The sequence below is a fragment of the Cardiocondyla obscurior genome, linkage group LG09 (genome assembly GCF_019399895.1).
Source record: "Cardiocondyla obscurior isolate alpha-2009 linkage group LG09, Cobs3.1, whole genome shotgun sequence".
Taxonomy (NCBI): domain Eukaryota; kingdom Metazoa; phylum Arthropoda; class Insecta; order Hymenoptera; family Formicidae; genus Cardiocondyla; species Cardiocondyla obscurior.
The window spans coordinates 4,113,452-4,137,629 of NC_091872.1; the positions used below are offsets into that span (position 1 = coordinate 4,113,452).

Below are 24,178 nucleotides of genomic sequence, written 5' to 3' on the forward strand. Positions count from 1 at the left end.
TATCTATATGCTATTTTCATATTTAATGTTTTTAGCATTAAATCAGCAAGTAACTATAAATAAAAATTAAAAATAAAATTAATTAAAAAATTGTTAATTTTAATAACGTGAAAAAATTTATTTCAATTAATGTCTCTTTTTCTTTTTTATTAAATGTTTTTGTAAATTTCCATCTATCTCACTGCCGTGCATTATCCTCCCGCGTTATTGCACGTTACGCATAATGTATATGTATTATGATCAACTTGTGGAGTACATTGTTTCTTCACCGTTGCGATTTTGCATTACGATGTTTCGCGGCGCGTATCGCGGGGTATTGCTCCCGGCGGGACGAGTAAGAGCTCTTTTTAATTTAATCGTTCGGCGAAGTTGTTACTCCGTGATTACGGCTACGTTTGAAGCCGCTTACAAACGAAACAATCTTCCGATTTCATTGCGTAATTCGCGCGCTCCTCTCCGTACATATTTTAATTTTACGGAGTGCATCCAAGAGATTAAATTTCGTACGTTAGTCCGGAATGCGTCGCACGTTAAATTCGGGGAGAGATTTTCAAACAGGAGTGGATGGCCAAAGCGAATGCGGGACTCCGAGGCCCCTGAATTCATCTCGCCGTGTGTGTACGTGTGCACGCGCCACGGAAGAAGACATTACCGTGAAGATTACCCCGGGGAGGACGGGCATCGTTGGTAAAATTTTATGCCACGTCAGTGCGAGACGCTCGACCTCTCGTCAGTGAATTCCGTCAGTACGTTCCTGCGATCATCCGCAACCGCAGAATGGACCCGGTCGCTCGATTTACCCGTAATTCTCCGAAGTCTAGTACGCTCATCCATCATCAATCTATCGCACATAGTCGAAATAATGAGCAAGGAAGCCAGCGCGATATATTATATCGAGTCGCGTTAAAAAGATATAACAAAATAAGATTTTAATTGATGTATTATTTGTATAAATTTGTCGTCAATTTTTTATTTGCGGTATATCCAAAAAAAAAAAAAAAAAGAAAAAGAAAAAAAAGGTTATTTAAGATTCACGTATGTATACGAGAGACATTTATTGCGCTATATTTTTGCTCGTATGTACAAATATATATCTGATCTATATAATGATACTTTCAACCTTCTTATAATCTTCATTTCTCATGTGAGGTCTCTAAATATATCGGAAATGCGATCTTGCTGAACGTCGTCTCGACCGATGCCCTGTCATAGCCTATAGAAGGAGATAAATCGTCCCCATGTATTTGGTCTTTTTAGAGACTTCAGTCCCCACGCTTCGTATTTATCGACATCCGCAAACAGCTCTGATGCAGCTAATGGCCTCAATATCGAGAAATAGCGAGGAATCGTTTTAGTCGTGGTACGTATTCACGACGTTGCTATCTCTGGTTCTACCGTTTTCCATGGTGATGACCTCTGTCGAGGCTTATCAAGGCGGAAGGTAGAGGATAGTAAGTCGCGATTGCTTTCCAATCGTCGGCATATGCCGACTTCACGCCAAATTAGCTGCCGGGCCGATCGAAAACTCGATCATAATCGGGAGGCGACTCATCTAAATGAATAGGAAAAGCGTCCCCCTCGCGAATTATTTATACGACTTCCGCTTGAATTCAGAAGATCGTCCAACGGCGAACGAGAATTACTAATCGATAAAAAGGAATAACGCGCTCCCAGCATCGCCATTCGATTATCGGCCAATAACTTGTAACGCCCGGGTTTCCCGACTTTCAGTCCAGTATAATATCTGAACTTTATGAACGGGGAACATTCGCACCACTACTAAGACTTCCGGAATCGCTGCTCGTATTTACAGCACCTGGTATTAACGATATAATTTCGAAACTAATTACGATCGGTGAACGAACGAAGAAACGCGAACGGACGGTTCTCTAGAAAATTAAACTACGGCGCGTCGCCTCACCTAATTAAGAAATCCGTCCACATCTTCGCTTTTCAAGATCGAGCGCAGCCGAGGCACGATAAGGTGAAAGTCTAACGGCAGAAAGAGAAAAAGACCGTGGAGGAAGGCCGAAACGGTAAGAACCGTAATTAAATCGGAGCGAAATCCCGCGGAATAATTAATTGGAGAGCTCCTAAAGTATACCGGGCGCGTCGGTGGACGCGTAACGTCGTTAGCCAAGGGCCTTTCGAGGGTCGTAAACCCCGCAGGCGGCCCTTTGGTGATCCAGGCATCCCCCTCTTCATTTTGAAGAGGGACACGCTAAAAGCGAAATGGAACAAGAAAGGGTGCTAGTTTTGCTCTTCTAGCACTCCGGAAAACAGAATTATTCCGAGAATCGTATCCGGAAACTGTCCAGATTGTTTATTCGCTTTTGTCGCGGCGTTTTGTATCTTTTGCTATCGCAAAATAAATTGCACGAGAAATATATTGCACTTATTTACCATAGAAATAACATTATATCACTTCTCGAAATAGATTTTTAGACGGCTTTTTTTTCCCAGACAGCGTTATATTACGGAATAAATTCAAAATTGTCCGAGCGGAATATATCTCATTAATAATTTCATGATCTCGTTTGCAAATTTGTTAGATATAGCTTAACGTTTTATTTAAGCGCTTTAATTATGCGTAGGCACATTACGATTGAATTCGATAAATGTATTTTCACATATGTAAAATAATTATAAGCCGGAGATATTTGATATTCAATTTAATTTAGCAATTTCGTAATGCGTGATATTTATGACGAAAGAAATTCCACGCATTTTGATTATTAAATATCCTCTTCTTTCTCAATATTTTCGTGTCGCTAAATTACAATAAAATACAAATGCGCCGCTGCCGGGGCGGGTAATTGAAATTCTTCGAACGCCATTTCCGCAGATATCGCCGTCCGCTCCTCCCTTCAATTAATGTCTATAATTAGCCGAGCGTCTGCCTGACCGCGAATCTCAACTGCGAAACTGCAATCGAGTGCCCTGGACGTATTAACCAAGCCGTGAAGCAACACGACGGGCCCAGACGGCCGCCCCGAAACCGCGGGGTTGTATTCCTCGGAGCATCCCTCCGTCGAGAGGACGACCGCGCGCCGTTGTCCGTGCCCAAGCTGTTCTCGGGCAGAATGTCACACGCGTGTCGACGAGATTTGTGCGGCCAGCCGGAATGCGAGGCGCTTGCGGTCCGGACGTCGTTTTGCAGTTGCAGCGCGAGTGCCCTATCGTCCTCGCGAAACGTGCCTTTTGGCGCGGTTCCAGCTCCCGTGAATTAAGAGAAAGAAAAGGCAGCGCTCGCGAAAACGAATTCCCGCGAGTGGTTAATGATCAAAGAGCCCGGCTCTTCAACGTCGCCCGCTTTGTTCAACTATCCTGCTAAATACCGCGCTCATTCTCACCTCCTTTAAAGATTTTTTTAAATACTTTGTTTCCACTCGCTATTGATAAATAGGTTTGTAATTGTGCGTTTAATCGTTGTATACGTAGAGCGATTACATGCGGCGGTTTAAAATTCATATTCACTATGTACTCGTCGTTAAAATTTTTTTATGTCTGCTGTAAAATGCCCGCGCGACTGAAACGCGACGCCGCGCTTCAAGTTCGTTTCGGTTTGCAATCACGCGGATCCCATTTCACGTTTTCCTTGTCGTTCAAGGAAGGGCGGCGTGTAGACCAGTATGCCGAACGCATATCGCGGTTTGCAGAATGATCAATAGTATGTTAAAAGAGCTGGCGATCACCAAATCTTCACGCATAACGAAACGACATGCCGTTCCTTTCCACTAACTTCCCGCGGTATGCGAGGGTATTTCGCTCGCGGTAGACAAAAGAGCAGACTTCAAGAGTGAAAATCGCATCCGTTTTAAAGGCCACAAAGAGATGCGAGGTGGAAACGCACAAAGAACGATACTGGCAAAAGAGAAAGACTTACACGGAGACGGCAGGCGCGTATGGATGGACGAGCATACCGGTATTTACGATCGTCGCATTGCGGACCGAGTCGCATTTAAAATCGACCCAGTTTTTCCAAGATTCGCTAACGCGAAACTGCTCCGGACCATGTGCGTCTTCCCTCCTACCCTCCCCGATCACTGGCGCCTGCATCGTGGATTCACGGGTTGTTTGCGCGTGCTTCGCGGCGCTCCTAAGCTGTGCTACTTTCGGTAAGAGATACGTCACGGCGAGACGATATTTGCATTATTCGTTGATTTATGCGAGCAGCACACGTTACTGATCCTCGACGTCTTTCAGCGTGCATATGAGTTACGGCGATTTCTTACGAGAGTCGTCGCGCAACGGAAATTGATACATCAATGATCAGCATTGCAGATGCTCCCGGCGACGCAATGCAGTGCCATGCATTCAGAATCGATCCGCTTTCATTTATCTCGTTACCGTGCACGCGATCTTAGCACAAACGGCCATTCTGCAAATCCGCGCGCGACGAGTCTTTCATCGATCATCAATCGTCTAATCCGGCGAGGTTTTGCATATACGCGATTACAATAATCGATCTGTTCGACTGGCATTGCCGCTGCACCGCCGACTCTCTTTCTCTCTCTCTATATATATATATCTTTCTCTCTATCTATCTCGTCGGAGCGTATTCAACGGGATTTTCCCGTAAAAAAGCAAACGCCGCATTCGCAGATTGAAGTCAACAGCTGGAACGGGCATGCAACACGCTAGACTTTTTTAATTCCTAAAGAAGCATTTGCAGTAATAATTTGCGTCGGAAGTACGATTATCACAAATGGAAAAAAGCGTATAAAGTAGTTAAACGCGAAAGTTCTTTTTGCAGAATACGCTTTCGCAGATATAATACGACCGCGTCACAACGTAGCAAGTAAAATATTAAAAAATAATAGAGGAAGAATGGAGATGGTAGAAGATATTCAATTATGTAACTGGCGATATTTATATCTAATCGTCGTCTAAATAAATAATTCGATTAACCTTCCATGAATAACGTTTTATACGCGATAGATTAAGTCGACATTTATTAATATTTGCTATCACACATTTTTTTTTTTTGCGACCTTAAAGTTTTGTAATATTTTACTTAAACAATGCATCTAAAAAATTATTTTAATAACAAAAATAAGAACATGTATTTTAAAAACTGAAAAAGCACTTTGAAAGTAAAACGTAAAATCGATATATTCGTGATAATGTACGTAGAAGCGTTACGCCAAAGATTAAAGTGCAAAAAATTTCCAAGTAAGCAGCACGTTTTGCGTTCTTTATCCCGACAGATAAACAGCCTTTTTTCCAATAATTTTTCAAAGCGCTTGCGCGTAATTGTAACTCATTGATAAAAATGTATAAGACTAACGTAGGATTGTTGAACATATTCAAAAGCCAATCTTGCGGAGTTCATCACTGGCCCAAACTTTGGCAAGATTTCGAGTCTACATGAATATTGTCTACGGTGTATTACGTGCGTACCTCGCCTGCCCGCCTCAAGGCGCACTGTCTATGCGAAAACATATTCGGTTATATACAGGTATACCAAGTGCTTTTGTGACCGCTATAACCTGCGCCGTTTCCCAACCGCTACGAAAATCAATCGCGGGCGTTCAGTTCCCTTGATTACAAAATATCTCGAGATTAAAAAAAAAAAAAAAGCATTACAATCGCGATGCCGCATTTCAGTGCTGCATTCCAATTGACCTCTCCAATTGTGTTTAACTTTATTACGTTGTGATTATATCAAGCTATGTATAGATAATTTTTAGAATCCTACATCTTCTAAACAGAGCCGCGTATTTTCATCGCTTAATTCAATTTCTTATTTAAAATTGATTACATTCGAAGCGGATGACCTAATTTCCTGTTAACTCGTACACTCGCGTACTTTTTTCCTTCTCTTATAATAACGAGCGGCAAGGATGATAACGTGTGCAGAAATATCTTTATTTGGCAAATTCGCACAATTTCAGTTTTTCATTATCCGAGTTAAATCACTCGTTACCGAATGCAGAAAGATTTAAGGTTCGACGTATCGTGGCAAGTTCAACTGCAAGCGAACGTGTACTGTTATCAGTCTTAGTTTCTATTTCGAGTGCATGTGTCATCGCTATAGTTGTCATCCTTGCAGCGTCGCCCTTCACTTACGGCGCATACATTCACGGTTACTCCGGTAACGATAGAGTAGGCACTCATTCATACCGGTAACGGATGCTTCATTGGCCTAGATTAAAACAGTGAATAGAGCAACGGACTGAAAGTAAAACCGCTTCCGCGTCCATTCCCGTAAGTACTTTTTCCTTCGTATTTGTTTTAATTGAACGCGAAAGGTTAAATACATTATCCGACAGCAACGCATTAATTGGATAATGACGATTAAATTGTAACGAGTGAGAATACTTGAATAATATTTTACATAATCCTACCTATACGTTGTCGAAGATGCGCCACAGTTTGTTCAGAAGCATTGCGGAATTGTAAAATCCTTTAGAAGAATATACTCTTACCTGTAACACAGAAAAAATTGAATATTAATAAAGATACACGCAAAATTTCGAGAAATTGAAGGTTTGTATCAATGTAAAAATTAATCGGCTGTGTTCTGAAATGCGTGCCTCAAACTAATATCAGCGACAGGAGAAAGGAGTTAAAATTTTGTTTTACATCACCGGCAAGCTACTACGAAAGCTCCGTAGCGTAGTGTTCAATTCCCAAAACATCATAACGTGAAGCTAATCCGTCAAGTTGACGGGAATGTGCCCGAAAACTCACTTAGGGTATAAAGCGAATGACTGATGAGGAGATATATAAGTGATGATGTTATTTCCTGGCGTAATTTATATGCGCGCGCGCATCTGTTTCAAGTGCAGCGTTTTATCGTAATTCGTGTTATCAATTCACGAGCCCCCTGTGCGAGAACGCCGGATGACTGATCCCGGCTGATATTCGCAGGGCGACTTAAATCCTGTTCCGTTTAACAATAATCCGATTACGAAGAAGAAAATCGTTAATAATATGTTTATGAAATGATCACACGAGATATAATTGTATCGAGAGAGAAATCATCAGAGCGTGGCACTAAACGACGGTAATAATAATAATAAATTTCGTTTGTTATACTTGATAACAATTACGTGCCAGTGGATTCGTAGCCGATATCGTTCAGGGTAATTCAGAATGAACGAACGCTTCGATTAACACATCGCTGTACGCTCGTGTAAACATAGTAAACCTGCCCGTTATGGACTACTATATTATACTGCAATAGCTCCATAAACCGTAAACAAGTATGCAGTTTCTACCTGAGCAGTCGCCGTCATGCAAAATCGTAAATATGTCGTTATACGCGAACCGGTAATGTCTCGTTAATTTGTCCATCATATTATTTCATGGATACGATTATATTTTTAAGAAGGAGCGAGGATTAATTAATGAAGGTAGGAAGGTTAATATTGATGAAAATGATACTTTTACGGTCCATAAACTATCATTGCTTTGCAACAGAATTCTTTATTGATAAAGTCGCCTGATGGATAATATCGAGAGAAATTAATTTACACGAATGTGGCTGTTTATACGGCAAGAAGATTTAATTATCGGTTGCACGCGAGGATCTGAAAGACGAAGAAACGGCTGAACAAATAAAGACGTTGCCGTCTTTCAGATCTTATCTCTCGAATTGATAACCGCAGAGGCCAATTCCCGAATATCCGAGATCTGAATAAAGGGTAATTAAAAAAAAAAAAAAAAAATGGAACAGCAAAAGACGGCTTCCTGAAAAAAAAAAAAGAGTAACATACAAGAGATAACGGAAGATCGCACAGAGAAGTGGTCCTTTCAACCACAGACGCGAAGATCGCAATCATAGCTAGACTTGAAACAATGAAAAGTGGATATCCCGAAGGAAAGACCGAACGACGACAGATTCGCGGGTATTTTTTTCGGGAAGGAATTCCGTCTGGAGAGCAACCGGGAAAACAAAGGGGTGGTGACGCAACGGCCCGCCGAAAGCAGAATCAAGGAGAGGAGATGATGAGATTCCAGGAAAAACAGGAGGGACAAGAAAAGGTACGTATATCGATTACCGAGTCCGATGTCTCGAGCCTCAAACAGGACGGAGGAAAGGAGAACGTTACCAAGAGTACCGACTGAATCTCATTCCTGTCGGGGGCTGCGAGCAAATCCTTCTACCATCCAACCGAGCTTCCACGAGCCTTCGTGGCGTCGCGGAATCCCTGATTTTCCGCCCGCTTCCGAAAAAGGCGACGACGCCTCCGTCTGTGATTCAGGGATTGTGGAGGTCGAAATTGCGCGGACGTCGCATCGCGACAGAATTGTTGAAGACGAGGATAGATTCCAACGCGGGACGCGAGCGAATTTATTTCGAGAATTTGAATTTGATAAAAACCAGGATCTCATATATTATTTCGATATTGAACACGGGCGCATCGTCAATTCTTAAACATTGAAAGACTTTTGCGCATCTAAAATTTGTACAGCCTCGTGAATCTGGAAACTAGCACGGTGACATTATTTTTAAATAAAAATATTATTTGTAAAACATTTGCAATTTATTTACGTCAAATACGTGACTTCTTTAAAACGTACACGCGAAATATTGTAGACTCTAGACGGGTGGTGTCGTAGTTAACAAACGTGGCCTGGCCTTCGATTTTTTCTCACTCCAATTCGTACTACGCCCTCAAAATAGCACGGTCCACTTTTTAACAAGAAACACTCGTTTCGTCAATTTTCAGTCCAGATCGTTTTTATTTTGTGGCTTCCAATATATAAAACGTTTAGCCTCTCTGTTTATTAATTTATTTAACTGATCATTCTTCTACCTAGCGTTTTATTATAAAATTATCGTTGTATAATCAAGATTAAATAGCCAATTAATAAAATCGATCCTACGTAGGGAGGGGAAAAGAAAACACAATTTAGAGAAAACCAGAAACGATTGTGGTCAATGGGATTAAATGTCGGTCCTCCGTTGAAAAGCACCACTAATTTGGCAAGCTCTTATACCTTTTTGCACGATCCAGGCGCTAAAGCGATTACGGTCGTTTCACGAATTAATTCCCTCTTGACCTACGAACAGCCCTTTCAATGCACGCTGTACAATCTTCGTTATCAGTGAGGCCGTTAGACGATCTTCGATTTTCCAATAATTCAAATATTGTACAAGTATCTCAGGGTTATGCATGCTAAATAATCTCGTTTCGTTAAATAAGATGCCGGAATACTATTCGTAAAATAATTGCAGCTACAACGTTGTATCATTTTCACTCGTAAAACGTTACGTGTAACGCAATATAATATTTTATAGATAAATAATTCGTACGCTATTCGAACAGCTATTTAAAAATCCTATTGGGATTAAAAAGTTTTTCCCGCTTATGGTACTATTAACAATGTGTTAATTAATGATTAAAGTCACTCTAATTGAACCAAGTTTTAATCACTTCTATGAAACTAACTGTCACGCAAACTTTGAACGTCTTTAGTCGTGCCCCGAGCTATTTCGCCGCAAGTTTCTTGTCTCGTGAAAATAATTGATTTTGCGTGCGATAGCGATAAATGTAAAAAAAATTAAAAAATAAAAAAATAATAAAAAAAGAACAAAAAAAATATCTGAACCCGTTGTGGATAGCGACTTGATTTGCAAATGGCAAGCAGATCATATGGATGACGGAGTAAAATCGTCCGCGTTTAAATCCGCTGTACGTATATAATCTTTTCCGACTGCTGCGATTTAAAACTACTTGCGGCGTGCCAAAGCGTCGAAATGCAGTTGTGCAATGCAAAATAGGGATTACAAAATACGTTTTCCCCTTATCCGCGATGATTCGCGCGTCAATAGAATTATTGCGCCGTTGCGATTTACAATTCGCTCCCTCGATACGCGCCGGGTATTTACGTATATGTTTATGCCGTCTTTAATGACATTGCCCACCCCTCGTGTGCTCACGGGCACTTAAGTACCCGGCTTAATGGAGTGGAATTTAGGCAAAGAAATAACTCATTCGTACGCATAACGTCGACAGGGGTGCGCTATACTCCCGACCTTTAATAACTTTATTTCGACGCGGGGGCCATCCCCGCCCCGTCGCGCTCGATTCGGCCACGTGAAATCCCATGAACGCACCCCGAATTCCCGACGAGCAGTTAAGTGGATCGATCTTAATTCATTCCCGTCCGCGTACCCTTGTGCTTGTGAGAAGAAAATTATGTCCCTTCTCTCATCCCTCATCTTTAGAATATTCGAATCCCTTCGTCTGTAAGTAATAACAGCAGGCAGAGAAATGCAGCGACTTATTTTTATTAAAAAAAAAAATAAGACGGTATAATGTTAAAAAGCAATATTAATTTTTGTAAATTTAATAGAAGTTTTTCTTTTTTTTTTTTTTTAAAGCACGATAAAATTTTAGTGATCTAAAGCGCGTTAAAATAGAAATACATAGGTTTTTAGTCATTAATGTATCAAGAAGGCTTGAAATTGCGCCGCCGGAGCAATTGCGATTGGAAAATTTTTATTATTCTTGAGCGTCTAATCTCGTTTTATTCTTGCATCGACCATCATGCCCAACGAGTTGTCCACTTACAACTCTGGCTTATCTACACGCGCATACCTGAAACTCGTGGAAGGGTAAGGTTCGCCTGGATTTCCAATTAAACTTTGGCAATTGTCGTGCTAATTATCCGCTCTCTGGACATTTTCCAGATTAAATAAACTTTAGGAAAAGGGAGAGGGGGGAAATATAGATGAGCGTCATGCAGCCACCCTAAATTTGTTGGTGCGATTGATATTAATTACTGTACAAAGCCAATATTAATTCATACGTCTCTTATATGAATAAGCAATATTACAACTTGATAAATTTAAAGTAAAACTTATGAATTTTATAAAATTGAATTTTTTAATGCGTTTGCAAAAATAGTAACAGTAAAATCTTCTTTACGACGGCTAACATTTTCTTTCGTATTTAATAATAAATTTCGTGCTTTCAATTTGAAAAAAAAAATGTCCTCTGTTATCGTAACATTATGTAGCGGAAGCTTTTTTAAGAACAAAGTCGATAAAATCCGTGCGGTGACGTTGAATACAACGTGAGCTGAACAAGACCCTTCGAGAAAATCTTTCGTAGGATGAGTGTCAGGATCGCAAAAGCTACACCTAGTTCTTTTTCGTACTCCAACAGGTAGGTTAACCACAGTTGACAATAGTCGACAATGCAGCGAGAAAATTCGCACTCCTCGCGCCCGAGAGTTCGTCTTTCTCCTACCGGCAAACTATTCTACCACGTTTTTAGCTTCCGGGCTAGGCGCGTACCATCCCACCCTCCATTCCATCAAGGATTTCTTTGTCTTCTTTGTATTCTCGCCTTCGAACAATTCTTTCGATTTCGCCCCTTTATCGTTTGTCCGCCGTATGATCCAATTAGCTCCGGTTTATCTGTACCACTAAAATCGTTATTTCCGTTTTTCATTGTTTCACACTTTCCAATCATCCCTACCTTTCATCGCGCTCTCAAATGACTGCCTTCAACGTTACTTTCATGACTCTATTCTATTTCGTACCGGCGCATCTTTTCTCACTACTTTCATTGTACGTTCAACTATTACAAATAAATAATATAAATCTTATTCTGTATAAAAACTCGCTTCCCCTTTTCTTTTTCGGTTAGTGTGCGTTTTAATGGAGATATTAATATCGTTTATATATTTTATTTTGAATAAAGCGATTCGAAATTGTAAAAGTATTTCAAAACGGTAGAAATCGAAAGTTCGGCGTAACTATGAAAGTAGGGTGACTGTGAGCTTTCTGATAAAATATATTTCTATTCAACTTCACTATTCTTTTGTACTCCATCTTACTGCTCGCAAGAGTTGAAAAGATTGCGAGGCCAGGTTTTACAGCTTCTGCGTTTTCTCGAGACGACCATTATTCACATACGTTAGACAGTTAAAGGAAATATTCACCTTGATAGATTCTGAAACTTTTCCCGACGTAATTCGATTACGCGGAAAGACAAGTTCTTAGAGGTATCAGAAATTATATTGTATTAGCATTGGAAGAATTGCACTTTACGTCTAGAACGTTGAGTGAAAAAGAGTACGCCTGGAAATGTTTAAGACATTTCTCAGGATAATGAGACGGCATGAAAAAAGTTTGCAGCGAACATCAAGATTCTCTATATAACGAAGCGAAAAGTTACAAAAGGGAGTTCAACGGTATGCTATACATATAACAAAATTAATATTATTACCCGAACGTCGAACTTTTATTATTCCGGTCGCGGTATCGCAAACTTGCGTCTATATGCCGGGAAAGAAGGAAGTTTGTTGCCGTTTCTTTTAATACAAAGATTGCTTACAACTGCCGAATTCACAATTTCAAGAGCGTTGTATGATTTAATAATGCCTGGTATTGTGCGTTACACGCGAATGTGTACTTTAATTCGATTGAGCTGTGCTAGGCGTATTTAACTATTTTATTATTTTATAAGTACTTGAGATTACAGAACGCGAGCTTTGCGCGCGTTATTGTATACGGGCATTAATTAATTAAATTAATTTCTTTAGGATAATTACAATTGAGTGATCTACGGCCGACGGCGTGTTGCCGGTTCACTTATATTTTAGTTTTCGGTTAGGTTAGATCAGATCATTTTCCATCCTTCCTTCCTTCCTTCCTTCCTTCCTTCCTTCCTTCTGTGACAGTATTCTGGAGTATTCTGACGTCTTGTAGCACTCAAAATCACTGACTCTATATTACACTGCTCTGTTTTTTTTTATAAGCACTATTACTCAAGAGACGAACGACCGAACGAATGATGTAAATTATCGCGACGATTTTTTACGAAAGTACGCGAAATTGCGGAACGATTAGCGACACGTCTACGCGCCCGAGACTCCGCAACTAAACTGACCGTTCGACATTTCGGTTCTTAAAGAGAACGAAACAGCCGGTGTAAGAAAGTGAGACAGTCGATAGAGTTGAACATCAACTGCGCGCTGTCCTTCTCGTAAAAAGAGAAAGATAGAGTCCGCGTCGGAGTTCTCGGAAGCTCCGAGCTCGACCGAATTCTAGGAAGCGCTGAACTGGACATCGGGCTCTGTTTACGTTTTTTTTATAAGCTTACCGAGATCGAGGCATCGTCTACCAAAACAGAAAATGTGTCTGACGCTGGAATATACGTTTTTTCGCGACTACGAGATACAATCGTTATTTTCGAACCGGCAGATCGTCACCGTTACAAAACTCCGAGCCTCGAGCAAGCCTAAAAAATAACTTAATAATCCGAATATTTTTTTGCTTCGTAAAAATGTATATTTCTTAAAAAAAATCACAGTAACATTGACAACTGACGTTTACTCTCGTTTAGCACAAAACGAGCCGAGAGAGAAAACTAATCAACGTCACGGAAAAGCGCCAAAAATTAACTGTTAATTTACGCGCCCGAGACTCCGCAACTAAACTGACCGTTAGACATTTCGGTTCTTAGAGAGAACGAGACAGCCGGTGTAAGAAAGTGAGACAGTCGATAGAGTTGAACGTCAACTACGCGCTGTCCTTCTCGTAAAAAAAGAAAGATAGAGTCCGCGTTGGAGTTCTCGGAAGCTCCGAGCTCGACCGAATTCTAGGAAGCGCTGAGCTGGACATCGGGCTCTGTTTACGTTTTTTTTATAAGCTTACCGAGATCGAGGCATCGTCTACCAAAACAGAAAATGTGTCTGACGCTGGAGTATACGTTTTTTCGCGACTACGAGATACAATCGTTATTTTCGAACCGGCAGATCGTCATCGTTACAAAACTCCGAGCCTCGAGCGAGCCTAAAAAATAACTTAATAATCCGAATATTTTTCTGTTTCGTAAAAATGTATATTTCTTAAAAAAAAATCACAGTAACATTTACAACTGACGTTTACTCTCGTTTAGCACAAAACGAGCCGAGAGAGAAAACTAATCAACGTCACGGAAAAGCGGCAAAAATTAACTGTTAATTTACGCGCAACATTAATTTTTTTTTTAGACAGAATTATAATAAATACGAAGCATGTACAACGATTGCAATAGGCGTTAATAAAGGAATATTAAAAGTTGATTGTTATCCAAGTGTACATAGAGAGATGATAAAGATGCATGTAGGTCGTTTTATTTATAGACTTCAGGCAATATCACGAATAACTTTACTTCCAAAGCACCTGGTACATAGGGACACGGCTCTATTGCCCGACTATGCGAGAGAAGAGACAGTACTCTCCCGACAACTACCACGTAGTCAAACAACTCCTCGTCAGGCTCTCTGTATGCCGAATATAAAGTAGCATTCGCTCGTCCTTACAGGATGTCCTAAAATTTCAAATAAGCTGCGTCTTGTCGATAAAAAAAATTCCGCAGTGTTTTTAAAGTAGAAAAGAAAAAAAAAGAATCCTGATCACTTTTCCGTGATAATTCTTTTTACAGCAATTTCCAGTCTCGAAAATTTAATTTAAAACTCGAAGAAATTATGCGCGCGCGTATTCCAATTTCGTACTACATTTAAGTTAATTATTTGGCGCATAATTTCTGTTACAAGGCTTTAAATTTCGTAGCAATTAAAACAGACAAAGTCGCTGAACGCCGAGACGCTTACAGACGTGAAGTATAGCGCGGTGGTGCACCGGGCTCGGTCGGTAGCCGTTTCCTTTCCTTTCCCCCGCCGGCCGCCGACGAAGCAACAGCTACGGAGAAGACGCTCCGTGCGAATTAGAAGCTTCGCGTATATTTGATGAACGAGGATGCAACCTCTGGCGCAAAAAATTTCCTCCTGTCCATCCTCTGCATGCGGAGAGCGCCTACGACCACCCTTTTCTCGCTTTAAAGTAAGTCATTTATTTACGCGCTCAGAGATCGCGGGACGCGTAATGCGCGGGATGCCTCATTTACATCATCGTCTCGCGCGTGATCGCCAATCACACAGTTGAAGCGGGCAGCGTATGTGATTCGGGCGCTGTTCACAGCTGACGCCGTGCGTGTGACCCTACGAAAATCTCGACGGTGTGCGAGAATCGCGCGTCAGGTTAAGATCGCCTCCCGCATGATAACCGACCACACGCTGAAGCTAGCGACGTAAATCGCGCGACGTTCACGTCGACGCGTCGCGCATAATGGTCGCTCGCAGTTAGCAACGCGAGCGGATTTGTATGTATAGCGTCGTAAAATAATTGCATTTTTATAGTATATTCATAATTCATTTGTTAATAACCAGCCAAAATTTTTCTTCTGTTTCAGATCCAGAAGAGAATCTATAATATTATCATCGCCGCTACGTGGCGATCGAACAGCAGAGAATAGTGCGTGCAAAGAGAATCCGGCACGACACCCGACATTTCAAGACGAGAAAAAGATAACGGAAAGACACCATGTATTGAGAAAACCATCCCAGAGTAAGCATCATTTCATTATTTTTAAAACAGAGAAACGGAGTGTCGGCACGATCTTAATGAAATCTATTTTTCAATAGCGCTACATAAATGAGACCGAGCGGTCGAGCGCACGTAACCTTAACGCCGAATTCCAAAGTTGCACAAGCCGGCAGTCCAGCAAGCAGTAAATAAGCAGATAGCAGAGCTTCGTACGAAGGTAAAAATCTTTATATATTTAACGAACACAGCTACCGGAAACCGCGACTAATTTCTGCAATTAGCAATATCAACGCGTAGAGTATTAGCGAAGTGAAAACTTCCCACATAATACTTACAATTTCTCATTTTGCGGCAATTTAATTTTAATCTAAAATAAAACAAAAAAATTTAATAAAAAAAGAACTATGGCACTTATTTAATTATTAATATGTTACAGAATACTTTTTTCCACGGGCATGACAAAGGAGTTAAATATCCGATCCATCCTAATCATCCTGAGAGGAGGAGACGGCCTCCTGCGCCAGCGGAACAACTTCGAGTAAGCATCGCTTTTCTTTATGCAAAATTAATAGCGTTATTGTTTAATTCAATAATAAAACAGTGCAAATTTATTTTAGCATATCTACATTAATATTTTTCTTTATATGTTACAGATCATTACAAGTAAGTCCACCTAGAGATCTAAAATTTGCGAAAATGTGAGAAAAAGAGGCGGTTTTATTTGCTCGACTACTTTCTCCGTCCCCCTTCGCATTTGGTATTTTAGCACCTTTTCTACTTATTCCCGTTGCTACAAACAACCACGGTTCCGTGGCCCAGATGGAAAACGCGTATATTCTCGTTTCCTTTTGGAAAGATGAAAACTACTCGCGGAAAGCTATGGACAAAGACAAATAGAAAATCTTCTACGTGACGGCTATTCTTTGTACTTCTCCGCATTTTTCTTTGCCCTTGCGTGCTTCTTTGATGTAAAAATTACATTCCTCTTGTCGTCTACGAAAATGGAGTTCAGAAAGCAGTGCTTCTTCGACAGCGTGAAATATTAGCAGATGTTGTCAAAGTGGTAGTTCGAAGGACTACATTAAAGTAAATGCATTAAAAAAGATAGAAATCGACAGATTCGCCGGAAATTGTGAATTCTTGCAGGCAATATAAAGTATATAAGCATAAACAATTAAAGATTCATAGAAGCTGTTCATAAGTGATTATTCATCAGCCAACTATGTTTCACTGTGAATACCGTCCTTAATACACGTTTATCGCGATATCTTTTACAGCAATTAATATCTGTTGCGACAAGAAATCGACGCGATAAAAGCGGCAAATGGTCGCGGACGAAATAAATGTAACAACCGACGGTACGCGAAGGACACGATATATTTCCCGACTCTCCCCGCTGTTGTGCTATTTATATCTCGTTAGCCGCTCCTCCGGATCGGTCTCGCTCGATATAGGGATCATTGCTGAGGCGGATGCGCACGGTTCTTTCTCGCAAAAAAAAAAGGGGGGGTCCATGTTCAGCATCACGATGAGGGAACAAGCGAGAAAGAGAAGAAAGACGGGGGACGTAAACGCACGAACGGAAAAGGGTTTTAATTCGACAGAGCTATCCCGGCCTTCTCGTCCGAAATTTCGCAATTACGGATCCCGTTTTTCCTCCCCTGCAACTCCCGGCGCTCGTAAGAGCATCGGTATTCGTCGCTCGAACGGGTTTGCCGAAGGAATCAAAGACGAGGCCAGGTACCGCATCACTGCGGCGTCCCAGGAAGCGTCCTCCGCAGCCGAGGAACAGGAAGAGAGGAATATCGCAAACGTTTCTGCGTCTAGAACGGGAACGGAGCCGGGTATATTCGACGTATGCGGTGGAAAGAGAGAGATAACGAAGAAGGTGGAAAGAGGGAAACGTGAAGTTGGAGCGCCGCACTGTGGATCCAGCTCTGTCAGAACGGAGGCAGACAGCCTCTCACGCGGGGTGGGACGGGAGGCAAGACGGAGAGAGGCGGCCAGAGAACCGGTTTCATTCAACCACCATTTAAAAATTCTGGAACCGCTGCTCTTGGAAAAATAATCAACGCGCGCGGGCTCACGCGGACGACCAGCGCTGGGTTGCGTAACTCTTAGAAAGCGGCTCTCCATCCGCAGACAGAGACGGGGAGGAATGATCGGCGCTCGAGCGGACGAGGAGAGGACGAAAGAGCGGATAAGGAGGCAAGGAAGGAGAGGGAGATCGGCGGGTACGCGCCGCGCGATACCGTAGATGGAACGTCGTAAGCCTGCCTCCGTCTGCAGGGAACAGGCATGAATTTCCTCTGCCTTTGAATGCGTACGCTCGTATCTGCCTTCGCGACGGGCGTGCCGGTTCCGGTTTCGCCTTTGATAAGCGATATCGATTCCCGATGGAAACGCATCTTCTCCATTACTATAGGTACGATCCCCGGATGTAAAAGACGCTCCGTTTTTTTTTTCTTTTTTTCTCTTTATTTTCTAGATCTTTTTTTCTCGTCCCGGAGTATGTGCATTTAGATGTAACGAGATGTTGTTCAGCGCAATCGTGTTGCAACGAGATTGTGTCGCGACAAAAAAAAAAAGTTTGCGATAATAACCGATAAATGTATTTTCGATGACTAGTTCGTTAAGACTTCTACGTAAAATTTTCTAGTTGTTAATGTAACTCTTCAAAATTATATTCGGAAGAGCTTAACATCAATGATATCATAATACATCATAATACGCTTTTATTAAATCACTATTCACGCGAGTTAATCGGTATATAAAACTGAATCTCATGAGATATAATCTCGATCCGTAAGATAACATAATTGCGACATGATATAATAGAGTAGCTACGCGATGAGAAAAATTCTACCAGGTCATAATCATTGCATTCTCGCGCTAAAAGTAAACGGTGACGGGCGGCTTCAATATGTTTTCTTCGCTTCGAAAGGTCGTCGGTATTTTTTTGTTTTATTTTTTTTTTCTTTTTTTTTACACTGCGGTTCAATAATTCTCGATCCGTCGACGCATAAATAATGAATGCCGGTACGCCGCCGGGGGTGTAAATCAAATCGACGACAGGCGTTTCATTTCGAGGTCGATTTGTCTCGCACCCGAGAGCAGGTCGACGAAACGGACGAAACGCCGCGAATTTCGGGCAACGCCGCCGGAAGCACGTGTTCGTGAAATATCGCGGCATGTTACTTCAAACGCCACGACATTTCGAAATGTGCAGCAGGTCGACAGCGAGAGAACTGCAAAAAAAAAAAGAGAGAGAGAAAGAGAGAGAGGGGGGGGGGAAGGAGGATAGTTACACCAAAACGTTAAAGTCCACACATCATCTATATGTGATAATAGTGATTTTACTACCAATAAAATAAATAAATCCGGCCGAGCGTTCTGGTTAAAAAACACGGAATGCAAAACAAATCAATTGTTAATCATTCACGGTCTATCAACCAATTCATATCTAAATTAATAAAAAAAAAAGAAACAGGTGGGTTAATTTCAGCGTGAAATTCGCGTATATAAAAATTGATTTCACGCTTAAATAATTAAATTTTTCTTATAACGTAATTGTTTTGTTTTGTTTTGTAATGTTCAATCAAAAATGGATATGACTTACTTGGAAGATACAGCATTTTTTAGTCGAACTTATAAAACGATATTAGTTAAAAAGACCGTTCATAAAAAGCGAGTCAGATGATTACGCAGTTGGATCGCTAATGAAGTTAACGACCGCTTTAAGTGCCCCGTAGAAACGAACGCGGAGAAATTTACTCATACATGATGTTCGTATGCCAAACTAGCATAAATATTTTACGAACGATAATATATATAGACGGAACAAGCAAAAATTAAAATATAAAAATAAAATAACAGTAATAATATAAAAATAAATTTAATACACTACAATGTAGTGACAATTTAATTAAATGATAAAAATTAATAAATACACAAAATATTAAAACGCGACGAAGAGCAGTAAAATGTTACATTAACGTATAATAAAAAAATAATCAATGGAAAACTCGTTACAATATATTAATAAAAGTATTTCGATATTATTATAATTAATCTGAAATAAAATAAATTAAATTTCAAAAAGTATTATTACGCTTACGCTATTTGTTATCGACATTTTATTTTTACGTACTGTGTGCATCAGCTTTTTACTCTCTCATCTTTTTTTTTTTTTTACCTTATTCTTATAGTTCATTACAAATTATAGTTCAGTGCTAGATATAGATCCAATTCTAGATGGAAATAAGTCTATTAATAGTTCTTCGAAGAATGGCTAGTGTCAAGAGACAGAAAAATAGAAACAAAAAGCAGGAAGAAGAAAATTAACTAGCTTATTATTAAGTTAATAACTGGTGTGATAAACATGCAACACTCGATAAGTTGCAAGGGTTATTATTGTAAAGACATTTTATTAGAGAGAAAGGGAACGGAAGAAAGAATGAGAGCGAGGAAGACAATCGACGTCCCACGGGTTTGCGTTACTATCGGCTCGATCATGGTTAAACGCGAAACACGGCTATTTATAGACCGTGATTAGATACGCAGAGGTTTGATAGTCACGTAAGAAACCCACGAGATGCCCGTGCGTTTTCTCTCTCGTGTCTTTTGCGAGTCACTGAATTATGGGTCTTGCGACACGAATTATTTTTTCCATCCGATTTCGTCTCCTTTGGAGTGAGCGCGCTTTTACTTTGCCGATACACGCGACGCTGAAGATTAACAACGAATTCGGATTTGCTCTCTTAATAAAGATTTTATCAAATCCTTCTCGCGACTTTTAATTATCTCGAAGTACAAATTGTGTCATGCAGTAGCTCCCTTTCCAGGTACGTTAGCCGCCGTCGCTGCAGTAAACGTCATATCTGCCTTGCAGTATACACGCTCAGGTGCGATATTTAATTCATGTATCGGTCAACGCTTTAGGGAAATGCTCTTATAGACTCACTACCGAGAAGATAATACAGAACGAAGGCTGCGCTATGCTACGATAAGACGATAAATGCTTATTTATTGCGTACCGCGACATATGTTACCACGTAATTGTAGCCCGTCCACAAGTTCTCAGAGATAAAGCCGTCAGCCTGTTATTTTCTTTTCGCACGCCCTCGTACCGGTCAATTTGACCCTCGGTATACTATTCAATTTTCATCGTTTATCAAAAGACACGGTAGTGTCTCGCATCAAGTATACGCGCAGGAAAATTGACCGTGTATTACACTAAAAACTTTATTAAGACAAATGTTCTATTAAAAAAAAAAAAAAAAAAGAGAGAGAGAGAAACTGGGTGGCATCGGTAATGGCAGAGCAGCCCAGAGGCAAATATAATAATTTTACAAAATTAATTTTACAAATACAAAGCCAAAAAAAAAATATATAAAATTTTCCATACGGATTTTATGCATTATTAAAAATTTATTTCTACGATAATTGAAAAATTTTGTAAGAACCCAATAAACTAGGATTATTTAACAAAATTTGTGCAATTGAACAAGCTGGCAAGTATCTTCTTAACCACAAAGGATTTAAATGGTGATAACAGACTAGCCGGCTGTCGCGCGATATGTAGTCGTTGTCCATTCATCTTTCGGAAACGTAGGAAGTATTCACAGCGAGCGTGGCGCGAGCATACCACCTCTGAATAGATACAAGAGAAACCCAGATGGAACCGCGCCAATAGGAAGAATCACGCGCGAAAAGAGAAACGGCATAGTAAGCAACCGTCAAGGGAGAAAAGGAGAAGACGGGAGCATTATAACGGGAGTTTTTACGATGGAACGGTTTAATTGTCCGTGGACTCGCGCGGTCTCCGCAGCCGTTCTATGTCGTTGAAAGCTGCGGAGTTACTCCCGCACCAAGGCGCTACTCGGTCTCTTTCTCTCTTCTCTCCACCTACCTCGTCCTGCACAGCGCGACGAAACGCGAAATCGTTTCATTATCAGGCATAGCCGGGCTCTCGCTTTTGTGACCGTCCCGACTGCCGAGGGAGAACGTGAATAGCGGAATTCGCGAGGGCGAGATAGATAGATAGGCGCTTTATTATATTCTGGGCAGAAACCCGGACTAAGGACGATAGAATCGAAATACGCGATAAATAAAATGAAATTTGCGCGAGAGAAAATACGGAAACGGCTAACAATTACATACAAACTACTTATAAAAATATATAGCTTTTATAATAAATAGTAACCGCGTTACAAAATTATCGAACGTAAAGAGGCGCATGATTTTACTGATGCGGCCGACGGCCACGGTCTAACTTCGAATACTTTAGCACGTGCGCTCGTATATATTGATTTATGCGCGGGAGATTGTAGTTAGAAATTATGTTGCTGCATCAAATAACGCGCGCGTTCTGGGATAGATAAAGCACGCTTAATTGGCTAATTAATCGCTCGTGGAACGCGAATTCCCAGTTTACGCGGTGATGAAGAGCGAGAAAAGGATATTTACGAGTACGCTTCAAGGGTTTATGGGAATAAGTTTTATCCTTTACACGAAGGCCTAATGGAGCCGTATCGTTGCTAGAGCTTAGGCCCGCGTGCATACTGCATGCTGCGCGTTTTTAGCGCGGGTAATAACTGTCCGAGTTCACATACTTTAGGACGAACCTCAAGGCAAGAAGAATGCTAAAAGGTTCGGTATATGAATAAGTATAACGTACGAACGTACCGACATATTCCTCATTCTCTCGCGGGGCGTCAGAGATACGTGAAACGTCTCTGGTAGTAAACGTTTTATTCAAATATCGAAATGTATCATCCAAATGTGAAAACGAAGATAGGATTCGATATGCCGAAAACGCGAGAAAAATTTTAAATAACATTTAAAAGTATAATAGGGGGAGATATACGTTACTCTTCGAAAATATGTTTTCAAAATATAACAATATAATAAAGTTAGTCTTTCATTTTCGTGATAATAAAATATCTTCGTCCTACGCGCTCTCGTAATTATTCCGTATATGTATGCGACGGACGGGGTCCACTTATAAATATTTATACAAAATTATATTACTTTATCTTTTGGAGACAAAAAAAAAAAAAATAATAATCCATCTTCGCGATTCCATTCGATGACAGTGGTATTGGTGGAACGTAATGCGGATGGAACGCGCTGAAGGCGCGGGATGAATTCGGATTCTTCTCAAATGCCCCCGATGCGACGAAGGAACGATAGTAAGGGAGAGAGAGCGGGGGAGGGACGAAGGGAGAATAGAATCACGTATCCGATTTCGAGGCGGTGGCCCACGGCGCACTCTTAAAACCGGCCGGTGCAGTCCGCGACGCGGTATGCAGCAGCCGGAATTCGCGGGGTCGTAACCGCGACCTATCGGCGAATATTGGATGCCGTTGCATGCCGCTGCTCACCTCGGCATACCAGTCGGGCATACGAAGGAATGCGTGCCCTACTGCGCAATGGAAAGCTTCCCCGTCCAAGGTTAGATGTCGAGGAGTACGTACGTACACGTCCGTGCATCTACGGTCACGGTGAATGGGCAGGGAATGGGCTACGTTCTCCGCATTCTGTTTATGCTTGAAAATCGATGCGCGCCCGATCAAAACACGATATGTAAATGAGTCGAGTTCGCGGTCCTGCGGGACAAGAAACGTTTTATTCCGGAGATGTGCATGCAAGACACCGATCCAATTCGATAACAAGAACGTCGTAAGTTTACAACAGCGTTCCGCGAGAGTGATCGCAATACATTCCGTTATGTTGTTTTTTGTAAACTGATATCGTCAGCGAAAAGTTATCATTATTGTCGCCATTACATCATGATTAAAAAAATACTTAATTTAATAAATTATCCATTTCACGATAAAAAGTAAAAGAAAAAAAAAATTATTTTTTGTTAAATCATATTGATTTTTTTTAAGAATATTACGGTTCAAACTTTTACTTTTAAAAAAAAAACTGGAGTATTACGAGGACGTTAAGATTGATTGCGCGTATATCTTACATGTAATATAAAATAAATTAATTTTTTAATGTATGCGAGAATACGGTCGCTTTCACGAGGATCAATAACTCTCGGACAAAACAATCTTCCCATACTTTCTACGTTCATCTGCATTTCAGCACGGTGAATCGTGAAAATGTTAATCGCACGTACATTGTATTTTTCAGCGAGAAACTAGAAGCGCTGACGTTTTTAGAATAGCGAACTGGCCGTTATCGTTTTAAATTGAAAATTCTATTGTGCAGCATAGTTACATTTCACAGTAACACATATATACATAACAGTCCAATATATATAGAATGAATCCAGTCTAAGGAAATTGTTCGGCCTGCAATTCCACCTTTTTCACCAAACTATGAGCGCTTGGATATTATTTATTTTAATGCATTTCTATTTGCATATCCTGCGCATATATTAGAATCTTAAAATTTTCGGCTATGGAACTTTAGACGATGTTATTTTTATTACTTGCATCTAAATTCTTTTTAGTGATTAATTATTAATAACGATTTCTCTTCTTCTCTCTGCTCGAATCGGTTTTGCCTGACGCACTCTAGATTCGTAAAAAGCTCCCGTAAATGTACGATGTCAATTCGTTGCCAATACAATGCGTCGGTGCAGTGAATCTTTCTGCCCTAAATACTTGCCCGCGGGATTTCCTTGGACCGCGGTACGCGAACTTTCGCCGAGTACGGAAAGTACCCATTGAAATGCGTAGGGACCCGTCGAAGTGGAAGTCACTTTCGGGACTGTCGAAATAACAGCCTGGCGGACAACGTGCTGAGAATCCTCCGCTTGGCGGAACGGCGTCCGGACGAGCGAGATGCGAATTCGTAATTGACGTAGAAGCGATTTCACTCGAT

General features: G+C 40.9%; 1 protein-coding gene across 4 annotated transcripts in view; it reads right to left on the bottom strand.

Moving 5' to 3' along the window:
* LOC139105842 (Krueppel-like factor 6) overlaps positions 1 to 24,178 on the bottom strand; it is a 286,889-nt gene that overhangs the window by 122,902 nt on the left and 139,809 nt on the right. The window contains exons 1-2 of one of the 4 annotated variants that reach the window (XM_070662147.1): positions 12,520 to 15,160; positions 6,351 to 6,431 (exon numbers count right to left, since the gene is read on the bottom strand). The exons of 2 other annotated variants lie outside the window; for them this stretch is intronic. The gene's annotated coding sequence lies outside the window, so the exon portion shown is untranslated. Of the gene's footprint in view, positions 1 to 6,350; positions 6,432 to 12,519; positions 15,161 to 24,178 lie in introns of those variants that run through there. One more of the 4 variants, XM_070662146.1, reaches the window with a different exon arrangement.